We start from the raw sequence: 8233 nt of genomic DNA, 5'->3' as shown, positions 1-8233 counted from the left end.
GCCTATACCATGTCAGACAAGTGGCTATCCAATCTCCGTTCTTGGACTTACACCTCTTCTTCTTCTTCAAGTTGCCTGCTGAATGAAACTGTGGGGTCCCTAGGCTAAGGGGCTAGCCTAAGCAAGCGTTGATGATGAAGACTTTTGGGCCACAAATGAAGGGGTGGGCAGTGTTGAAAGCCTGAAAGCTTTCACTTTTCTTTCTGTTTGTTTGTTTCATCCCTTTCCTCTAGAAGCCCTCAATATTACTCCAGTCATCTCTCTCCTCCCCAGCCTCTGGTAAATAAGACCAAATCATTGTTACTGTTGGCCTTTTGAATTTCCTTTTTAAAAAAAATTATTTGAGTTTTCACAAAAGAACAAACATAATACAAATAAAACATCTTTTTTGAAAATAGCATGGTCCCCAGTTTACTTCTTCATACAGACACTAAACTCAATTTCATGCTCACTTTATGTTCAATTCCATATCTTATTACTGTTTACATTTTTCTTCATAGTTTTCTCCTCTCTTAATTTTCTCAATTTATTTTAATTATCTCTATCAATTCAAATCATCATAATTATACTTTGTCTGTCCTGTTTCAATTTCATATTTTCTTTCTCATTAAACAAATTTTCTCCTGTAGTTCTAATTGGAGTATAACACCTTTTATCTTTAATTTTATCCATTCAACTCTTAGTTAAGCTTCAATATATACCTTGAGGTTTATAACATTCAATAATATAACTTCAATCGAATCTTGTACATTCTTAAAATACACACTATTCTTAAAAAGTGATTATAAATATATGTAATTAAAACACTCATTCCATTCAATTCAGTTCTATAATTATTATTCATTAAAGTCTTAACATCTTTAACATTACTTTTCAATTAAATATCATACTTCCTTGGGAACACTTATAAGCTTTCTGTAATTAGTTTTGTTTTCCCCTATTTCTCTTCCTTATATTTTATAAGACATTAAATAATTAAAATGTTCCCATCCTTTCCTAATTCAATTTTCTCATTCATTTTATTTCATTTATTTATTAAGAAACATTTCACTAGATTACACTAACTATTTTATCCCTCATTTTAATCATACATTGTTCATATTTTCTAAAATTATTTCTATTTCTAATATAACAATTCTATCTCATGTACTTTTTGCAGAATCCCTTTTTAATTAAATTTTCACCCATTATCTCTAAATAGGCCTGTTCTCCACATGTTGTTTTGGTCCTTTATAACTTCTTTTCCTTTCATTCTTCCCTCTCTTCTTCTCCCTCCCTTTTTACCCCTTGTCTCTCTACTTCTAATTCTCTCTTCTGTATTCCCTCTTCTGTTGCTTTCTAATATTATACTTATTTTTCAAGCTATTCTTCCTTTTCTTGGTCGTTTTTCAAATCTTGAAATTTTCCATTCTCTTTCCCCTCCCTTCCTCCCCCACATAAATTATTTGTTCATTAAAGATGGCTTCTTCTTTGTCCCTTCTGCAAGCGTTTCTTGTTGTTTCTCATGGTTCAGATCTCCATTTCTAAGATGGTGAAATATGAGCCAAAAGAACCTCTCCTTCTTGTGCATCTTCTTTGTACTTTTAAGTTCCATTTTCAGTTCAACTAAATGTGGTGCCATTTAAACACTTTTAAACAGCCACTCAATTGATTTTAGTCGTTCAAATGCAATAACCAAAAATCAGAGATCACCAAATAATACAAATACTCCCAAGCTGTTTCTTCATGCTTCTTTTTCCACTTTCTCTTCCTGGGGTTCTACTATTTTGTTGCCAAGTTTCAGTTAAATGTATCTTTTAGAAGTCTTGTTGAAGTTTTACTACAAAATTCCTTTTAATTCCAGGCAGTCTCCTCCTTTTTCCAGATCCTGGCCGTTTTTATTTTTTCTTCTCATTTCCTGCTTCCTGAAAGGTTTTAAATATCCAGCAATCTTTATTATCCCTTTGACATTTTATTTTTCAGCTTAAATGCCTATTGATGTCAAGTGGATTTTTTCTAGTTTCTGATTTAAATCTCTTAGCTGTCAGTATAGGAAGGGAGAGAAGAAAAAAACCCAAATCCTTTCTTTTTTCTCTCCTTGCTGCTTCAAAGGTCTTCTTTAGGAACAATGTTACTTTTTTTAGTTTAAATTCAGGGTACCATAGTTGTTTGCTTTTGCAGTTCTTGAACCTTTAGCCCAAACTTTCTCTTCTTATCTTCCTCCTCACACCTTTTCCAGGCTGTTCTTCTTTGAGGTGGCCATTCTGACCACCGCTGCTGCACCGCCTTCAGGAAGGGGGGAATGGCCAGCTGAGGAGGGAGAAAGCTGCAGCTCTCCTCAACCCTGATGGCAGTCTCCCCCTCTTCACCATCTCTACGGGTGGCTCGCCCCAAAACCAGCTGGCTTGGCGCTCAGCGAAAACAGATCGGAAGCAGCGCACAATCATGGTCTGGTCTGTCCAGCCCAAAGAGACCAAACTGGAAGTCGGCCTTTTGAGTTTTCTGACCATGTTTTCTGAAGAAGAAGGAAGAGGCATTAGTGGCAAGAGGCTTTGTCCAAGAAACTCCTGGCCCCAGTCGATATATTCCAGTGTCCTGCCCTATAGTCGTTTTATCAGGCCTGCCCACTTGGACCTTCAGGAAAGAAAGACTTGTCTCCATTTGCAGTCGAGTTGCATCTAGTAAAAGGTATGCTTTCACTAAAGTCAAGTGGTCACAGCGAAAGCAAAGCTAGATCTGAGGATTCCTGCATAAACCTGGTAATCTTCCCTTTTTTCTCCCTGGTCATCTACAATCATGTCCACTGAAGGCCAATCATGCAGATAAGGAAGAAAAGTATTTATTTAAAAATATTTTAGAGAGGAAGCAGGGGAATCCCATCTCTTTGCTCACTCACGCCAGACCAACGCAACACTCTTGTATCATAACAAGCAAATATCTGCATCCAGTGGCTACACCATTACGTCTCCTTGCTGAATGGGTGTTGCCCACCGTGAAACTGGGATGAAAAGGGCAGAGTTAGACCATGAAAATTAAGCAAATGAACTTGGATTGTTCTTGGTATAAACAAGTGATGGATTTTTCCAAGAAGTTCTAGCTTTGTGGTCTTTGGAGCCATCCAAGGAATAAGGCGGAAAGACAACAGGCAGCTGATAGAAAAAAAAGCAAAAGGGCCTAAAATGGCAAAATGACCATGTGTGAGATTTACTATGTGTTCAACTTACTGCACATTCCAAAAAGATAAAATATGAGCGGACCGATGATCAGATTGATGTCCATGCTTGAAACATAGAAAAACAAGGCTTTGTGTATATCTGGATGTCCTTCGGGTGTTGTGATGGTCAGATAGGGCTCACAGTTTAGGAGCAGACTGAGCTCACTTTCAAAGGTTCCCCTAAAACTTGCGTGTTGTCAATATACACAGCAAACACACCCACACATATGTCCCCTTCCCAAGAATGGGGACAGACCCACCATGGTGCACTCAAAATAGAAAGGGATCAGGATACGTTTTAGGATGGGAGACTTCTCCTGTGGCCCCTGGACCTAAACCCAAGACAATGTTTCAGAGATTCCTTAGCTCAGGTGTTGTACAAAGAAAAACAGGGGCAGTCGGGCCTAAAGAAGGTGCATCCTGTAAAATGGCGTTTCCAGAACCTTCCATCTCCGCCTTCATTCCTCAAATGAAACAATGGCATTGTTTATGGAGCCTACGCATCTTCTGGGAAATGCACTGCCTATTTTTTTGCATGAATTGCCCATCAATTTGAGTGAGCTTCCTGACAATAATTGATTTAGAACTTGTTGCTTGTATCGGCCAAGATTCGGGAGGCTTTAAGTTCTAATCCTCCCTCAGGCAGGAAAACTTCCTGGGGGACTTTGAGCGGATCACCGGGAGACTTTTGAATTCCAGTCCCGCCTTAACTCTTATTGAATTTGGGGTGGGAAATTTGGAAACATTTTCTCAGATTAATGTGAGATACTAAAATTGGAGATTCCTAGAGTGTGAGATGGCCGAGTGTCCAATGTTGCGGGTAGTGATAGAGGAAAGTGAAATTATGGGATAATCGCTGTGGTGGGGATCATTTTTTTTTACTACTGGTTCTGTGGGCATGGCTTTGTGGGTGGGGCTTTGTGGGCGTGGCAGTGGAAAGTTACTTCAAAAGCCCATTCCTTCCTCTCCCGACTAACCTGCTTTCCAGCTCCATTCTCCTGTGCAGGGCAACCAATCCAGCCGATCAGCTGGGACTCAGTGGGAGGCAGAGAAGAGATGGGGGCAAGGCGGTATTTGCCAGTTCTCCAAACCACTCAAAATTTCCACTACCGGTTCTCCACAACTGGTCAAAACCTACTGAATTCCACCTCTGGATAAACCCCTCATCCATGTGGCACAAAGCCACAAGTCTCGGCCTCCTTCTACTGCTTGTGCGAGAACCAGAGGGATTTGTGTGAATCTTAGACTGACCTTCTTCTGATCCACCAGAGCTTTTCTTATCTCCTTAAAATGGAATTTGCAAAGGGATCCTATTCGCAGTTAGGAGCCTTTATGAGACATAAAAATTGATTCCCAATTGATCAGCAATCTCTGTGGTTGGAGAGCAGAGCAGCTTCCATGGGTGCCTCTTCCTAGAAACCTAGAAGTCCCCCCCACTTATTCAGCCCCTTCTTGGACCTGGATGAACATTATGCAGCATTGGAGGTTTGTGACCTGGTCAATGATGCGGCTGCCTTGAGACAGGATCCCTGCAACCTCCTCCTGGGAAGAGTCCCAAGGTCCCCTTTCTCTGGACATCTTCTCCAGCCCTTCACAGATGAGACAGGCTTGGAGGAGGAGCAGAGGAATGCTTTAGGTACAAATTGTAGAGTGGAAAATTAAAGAGCCTGAAAACGGCTATTTTATTTCTCTGGTTGATGAAAGAAAAAAAAATATACAGTGGAAATTTCTTTACACACTTCATTTTTTTATTTCCTTTTTTATTTTTATTTTTTTGCTGTGCAGTACATACAATCCCAAACTGAAATCCCAGACAGCTGTTCTGCTGAATTCTTTCTGCAAAGGAGGTTTTATCAGGAAATCAAGAAAGACTCACATAAGAGGGATGAAGATTTCCCTCCTCAGCTGGGAGCCAGTCAAGCATGGCATTTCACATCATTCTGGCATTTTTAGGGAGAGGATCAGGCAACCAGGCTGGTGTTTGGTTCCCACAGCTTCCTCCTGACCTCTTTTCCTACACATTCTCTCACCACCCACCCACATGTTTAGCTGTTGTCAGTGGGAACAAGTGCGTCAATCGTTTTTTATAAGGTATCATGTTCAGTAGCTGTTGCTGAACAGCTGAATTCCTCTGAATTTTACAGCGGTCTCTTTAGCAATATTTATTGAAAGGGGAGAATTCCAGTCGTTCAACAATTCCCCATTTTGAAACATATAGATATCATTTTCTTTGACACCTGCATACTATCAAAATGGAAATCAAATAAAAGAAACATGAACAATTCTTCCACTATCATAATGATGTTATATCTCATGTTTTTACATTTGTTCTGGCTGTGAGATGCTCCTTTGTGTTCAGCTCTGGCCTCAGAAGGATAATGTAGCACTTGGGGATGAAGATGCAGCCCAGCAGACCAGCACTGGAGGCCAGGATGGAGAAGACCTGCACAGCCACCATGTGTTTCCCTTTGGTGCTCAGGTAGGTGGGCACAAAAGTCACCCAGACACTGCAGAAGACCAGCATGCTGAAGGTGATCAGTTTGGCTTCGTTGAAGGCCCCAGGCAGATTCCTGGCCAGGAAAGCCGCCGTGAAGCAGACGGCAGCCAGGAAGCCCATGTAGCTGAGGGTGACGTAGAACATGACAACGGCCCCTTGGTTGCATTGCAGGATGATCTCTTCAGGTTGGGAGAGGAGGTCAGAGTCAGGGAAGGGGGGGAAAAACTCCCAGCCAGATGGAGCAGATGATAACTTGGACACCAGAAGAAGACAGGATGATGGAGTTGGCCAAGCTCTTCCCCAACCATCTCTTTGCTCGGTTTCCTGGTTTTGTGGCCAGGAAAGCCAGCACCACCATGATGGTTTTGGCCAAGAGAGAAGAAACGGCAACTGAGAAGATGATGCTGAAGACCGTTTGTCGGAGAAGGCAGGTGGCTTTCCTTGGTTGACCAATGAAGAGAGAAGAAGACAAGAAGCAAAGCAGGAGGGAGACCAGGAGGATGTAGGAGAGGTCCCGGTTGTTGGCTTTGACAAGGGGAGTTTCTCGGTATTTAATGAAGACGATTAAAACAAGGCCTGTGGTTAGGAACAAGAATAGGGCAAAAGAAACCAGGATGATGCCCAGAAGTTCTTCATAAGACAGGAAGGTTATAACTTTGGGGATACATTGGACTCTTTTTTTATTTGGGAATTTATCATCCGGACATTTGGTGCATTTTTCTGTATCTGAGGAAAAAAAAAACCAACCCCATATTTCTTTTTCCTTTGCATTTCAAGATATATTGTACATTCTTTGGGAACAAGTGATTATCAGGAGCATTTTCCGGGATGGATTTCTTAATATCTCCAGAGACAAAAAATAAGTTTATCACTTTTTTTAAAAAAATATAGCTACAGTATATTTTTGATAGGCTGTGAAATTGAGGGAAGCTTTGGACTTGAAAGATTTCCTTTGTAATGTTCAGAATATTGATAGGAACCTCCATTACTAAAGGAAAATAATGAATCAATTAATCTTTCTAGAGAAACTTATGTGCAAGATGGCAATTCTTGTCATACTTGCCTAAGAGGTGGCTGGAAGATCAAGTGACTGTTGCAAATAATTTGGAATGGCCATTAGAGGAGTGGTGATACAGGTGCAGACACATACAGGCATAACTATCCGTGCCACCATATTGTGTATCTCGAATATCAGCAACACTTTTCAGTGTTCCTCAAAGGGAACCCATGTAGACTGCATTGCAATCCTCCTTTCAGGAGGTGGACCTAAAAACATTCCTCGTGTTTCAAGGAACTCAGGTGTTCCTAGAGATGTAAATGTGGAAGGAAGGACACATCCAAGGTAAAAAGAAGAAATATTTTCTCTGGCAGTAGTAAAGCTTGTCCAATCTGCCACAGCCACCTCTCTCTATCCAGCCCTTCCTTCACAGTCTTTTTGCTCTTCTGTTTAGATAAGAAATGAGGCATTTTGGAAATAAACCAGAAACCAATTAAGCTTAAAAGTGTGTTTTAATTCACACTTTCATGACAATGCTATGGAGGGATCCAGTTCCACCAGGCCTCCCATTTTTACTCTGGTGTTACCGACCTTTCTGAATGGAGAAGGTCCCGTCCGGACAAGGAACGCAGTCGTAACAGCAAACTGGCTCTCCTTCTCGAGCCCTCTTGACAAATCCAGGACGACAACTTTCCACACATTCAGATTGAGGAAAGGACTGAGCAGAAAAAAATAGGATTGCCAAAGGAAATGTGTTAGGACTCTCCGTCCATGGAAAATGGAGGTAAAAATGGATATAAGACAAGATATTAGATATTAGCCTCTGGTCTTCATTTAAGTAAATACAAAATCTCTCACTAATTACAAATGGTTGGAGATATAACTTCTGGAAGATTTTTCCTTTAGTTCCTCTCTTTTGCTTTTGGCATCTCACATTGCCCCCCCAAAAAACAGGACTTTATTAAATAGAAAAGTCTGGAGAGATAGAACCAGTGGTGGGATTGTACTGGTTCTGTCCAGTTCTATAGAACCAGTTGTTATGATTCTGCGCAGTTCGGAGAACTGGCAAATCGCACCACTAACTGGCCCCGCCCCTCTCTGCCTGCCACTCCCCTCCGCTCCCAGTCAGTCCTTATCGTGCATGCGCGGCATCGCCTGCAGCCTGCTTTTGCCCACTTGCCAGTCCAGCCATTGCTGCATGCCTTCCGCTGTGGCCCTGCCTGATCTCCCTGGGTGAGTGAGGCTCTGCAAGCTCTTGGGCCCAGTCACTTACCTGCCACTGCCGGTCACCTTTACCCCCCCACCCAACTTGCCTTTTGCTGCCACCACCCGCCACCCTCACCCCCAGTAGGTAAGGCCCAGTATCTGCGGTGAATCCAGGCGGGGGGCGAGATGCAGACTGGTGGGGACCCGAGCTACATTTCGCTGTACTGGAAGACATGTGGAGAGGCTCGTGTTCTCCTACTGCTGGGAGAGCAAGAGAGTCTTTCCCGTCACAGCTCCGGCGGCAGAGAGAAGCAGGATTCAAGCTGGCTACTTCTCTGCT

General features: G+C 42.1%; 1 long non-coding RNA gene across 1 annotated transcript; it reads right to left on the bottom strand.

The window, feature by feature from the left end:
- Nucleotides 1-4973: 4973 nt before the first annotated feature.
- On the bottom strand, nucleotides 4974-8171 carry LOC148128669 (uncharacterized). The gene is made up of 2 exons (XR_015746206.1): nucleotides 7279-8171; nucleotides 4974-6416 (listed from the first exon to the last, which is right to left on the bottom strand). It is a non-coding gene; the product is annotated as an uncharacterized LOC148128669 (long non-coding RNA).
- Nucleotides 8172-8233: the final 62 nt, after the last annotated feature.

Source organism: Notechis scutatus, unplaced genomic scaffold (assembly GCF_049901735.1).
Source record: "Notechis scutatus isolate UNSWTSFEM ecotype Mainland unplaced genomic scaffold, rNotScu1.2 NSCUCTG231, whole genome shotgun sequence".
NCBI lineage: Eukaryota > Metazoa > Chordata > Lepidosauria > Squamata > Elapidae > Notechis > Notechis scutatus.
Note: the sequence above shows the minus strand (reverse complement) of the source record. Positions and strands in the feature narration are given on the sequence as shown.